We start from the raw sequence: 3,508 nt of genomic DNA on the forward strand, positions 1-3,508 counted from the left end.
TGCCCACTTTAATAGTGCTTTTGAGCTTAGAGGATGAGATTTTACAATGGCAGAGAACAAGTCATCAGCCTCAATGTTTATTAGCTGTAATACATCCATGAAATATTTTAAAAGGAAAAAAAATCCCAATTCAATAGAGGGCACGTAAATCTGACTTTTCCAAATACTTATTATAATTTTGACATTTTAACATTTTCAAGGAGGTATACCTCAATTTTGTTTAAGTGCTTAAAACAATACCTGTTTTCTAAAAACAGAGCTATAAACAGTATCAGATTGCACAATGACATCCTTACAGAGAGTACAAAAGTATTACCACTTTGAAAAAGAGCAGTTCCTTATTGATAAACTTGTTTATGTTAAGAACATTAATAACTGCGGAATACTGAAGAAGAAATAGTAACATTTATTTGTCCAGCTAGCCAGTTTATTTTCTTAAAGCTGTATTTTGAAACTGTTTACATTTTTTTCTTTTTCCAGTGTGGGGGGTGAAAAGGAAAGGTTAAAGAGAACAAATTGAATTTTTTTCCCTGAATGCAAATTTCTCACTTGCTTCAGAATTGACAAACATGTCTCAAACTTGTATTTGTTTGGGCTTCTGTGTGTTCTAGCAGCTTTGATTTATTTTAAAAAGTCAAAGCTGTATAAATGTGTTGTTTAGAGTTTGAACGGAAAGTATTCTAGACAGAAATAGAGTTTGAGAAAAGAGATAATATCAGATGCTGTCTATAGCTAAGCTATGTGAATATCTAATATATGCCATTTTCCTTCAATAAATGCAATCAGAGCCTCAGACTTTATAATAAAAGCAAACACGAGCTGCATTTGTGTGACACTTTACATGGACACAGGTACACTCACTTTCCCAACACAAAGTTTTCCTTCTGTCACATCTGTGTATACTGAAGTTACCAAACTTTCAGAAATTCAGAACAATTCTAGTGTCTTTTAGGACAGAACAGTGAGTGTTTGCAGGGGATGGGCTGTAGGCTCACTTCTTACTTCAGTGTTGTGTATAGTGCATACAGTTAAGAGTTAAGGCAACACCACATGGCCAAAGTTCAAAGGACATGCAGTGGTGGAATCACACCAGCTTGGGAAACACTTCACAGTTATAAGCATGATCATGCTCATGTGATTTGGCTTGAGATCCTCTGCCTAAGTCTTCTGAAGTGCTCGATCAAGTAGCTATTTCCACATCCATGATTTAGTGACACATGGATCAATGAAGCATCATTATTTTAAAATGTGTGTGTAGACACTGAGTGCATTGAAGAAAACTGCATAAAACTTTGGTTTTTAAAGAGTTTTTGGAGGACAACCAAGAAAATTTTTGTCAATTTTTACGAGTACTGTTACACCTAATTAAGACTTTTTCTTTTGAAGACAGAAAATTGTTTAACTTCATGTAAAGCCTAGATTGCTAAAATGCAAAAAATTACTTCTCAGCCACTTTAGAGATAGACTTAAACTGGAAAAAGGACAGACGAAATGTCTGTATTAATTAGTTGCTTCGTGATTGCCTCTGAGGGAATTCACACTTGGCATGTTGCATTCACTGTTTTCTATTCCACTCTGAGTTAATAACATAATGTAGAGCATGAATTGGGTGCTAATCCTCTAACACTGTTCAAAATCCTGTTGTGAAGATCAGATGCTGTTATCTGAATGTCATTAGGGTTTTGTTTTCTTTTGCTCTGGCCTTGTCTTATGGAAACTTGAATTGTATCATCCTGTTTCTAATTTATCTTCTTGGCTGCTACACTGGCCTAGTAGTTTTCTAGACCTTGCTAGTAGATGTACTCATCTATTCCAGAAAAAAACATGTTCTGTCTGGCTGAAGGTTTTGTACTGTATCAGGGTAATTGGAAATTAGGACAAATGCAGACTAACAATTTGTACTCTCTTATTAGTGCAAAATCAAAACCAGTATCACTAATGTCAACCTAAGCATGTGGTTTGAGAAGAAAATATTATCTAAAAAGAAAAGTTCTAATTTCAAAATTCACTGAATTCTTCTTTTAAAAGATGTAACCTTTGAGGAGTGTTTCTTAGAAAAGTATATTCTGCTGTCTCCACTTCAGATCACTTTGAAGAGCCCAGAGAATGTTGTTCTTTATAACTGGTTTTACAAATTACATTAAAAGGTCTCAATTTTTTTTTTCTGTAATAGAGAAGCAGACACCTGTGCCTTAAACAAAGCTCTCCACTGTGTCACACATTCTTAATTTGTGTTTGAGATTAATTGACCACTGCAGAACGCATCATTGGACTTTCTGCAATACATGAAACAACACTGGGTGAGGAGTAGTTGTCCTGAGCAAGGCAGGTGATACTGCAAACCTGTCTGGAACACGACCACCACAATACTGCTGGCTCCTGGCTTTGGCTGTGTATGCTACATAAATGCAATGGCATTTACACTTGATCAAAGGTAATGCAATAAAAAAGTACTTTTTTGCATGCATTTTGGTTTGTGGAGCAGAGCTATAAACACTTGAACTAGCAGTAATAGCTACATCTTCCCATCATTTACGTGACCCTTGTATGGACTGTCCTTCTCACACCTAAAAAATGTAACACTCCCTAGGTGCTAAACAGAAAGCAGCAGCATAGGCAAAGGGCATAGCTGTGAGGGGTCATTCCTGAATTAAATTCTTGGCTCTGCAATAAGCTTTCTATGTAAAAACTCAGATTAGTTCTGTTTTACAGATTAAGAATACCTTCCCACATCATCTCATGGTACAGTAGGGAAAAAGAAGAAATATACTTGTTACCATGATGTATCCAGATGCTACTGATAGCTGAATATCATGTAAACAAACATAATCAGCAACAGCTCTTACTTCAACTACATGTTGTGTCAACTGCTCCGTGAGCTGTCTGAACAAAAACTAGGCAAATCCTTAGTCAATTCCTGCACAAGCACAGCAGTTCCACTGCTAATATTCTCCACACTTCAGAAAATGTCAAGACACAACCTGACCAAGTAATTTTTGAAGTATTTCCACAAATTTAGAGCTGTTTAAAATCTAGTTACATGACTGACTTAGAAAGTAATTCAGTATCTGACTCTGAAACAGCTCTCCAAACCTGCACAGTCACTGCTCTAATCTTGCACTGTCAGTTTTTACAGCTTTAGCAACGAGTCATCTGGTATACATTTGCCAAGGCATTTCCATCATTGACACTTCTAGACTGAGGGAACCAGTTGAAAGCAGCAACACGTTACTCCTACCACTTTCCCTGTTCAGATTTTTTCTTGCTTACTGTGTTGAACAGGTGATTGTAGCCGCTCTGTCTCCCAAAAACCAGTTATCTGCAAAATAGGTTGTGTATGTAAACAACGTAAACCTCTCTGTACACTGCATGATTTCCCCTGGCTAACCCTGTATGGCATCAGCGCTCATCTTTAAAATAGAGGCTGTAATCTTTAAAACTGAGTGAATAGCAGATTGGCAACATGGTAATTCAAGTTAATAAATATAGTATAAAACACTAGCTTAGA

Source organism: Passer domesticus, chromosome 4 (assembly GCF_036417665.1).
Source record: "Passer domesticus isolate bPasDom1 chromosome 4, bPasDom1.hap1, whole genome shotgun sequence".
In the NCBI taxonomy this organism is placed as follows: domain Eukaryota; kingdom Metazoa; phylum Chordata; class Aves; order Passeriformes; family Passeridae; genus Passer; species Passer domesticus.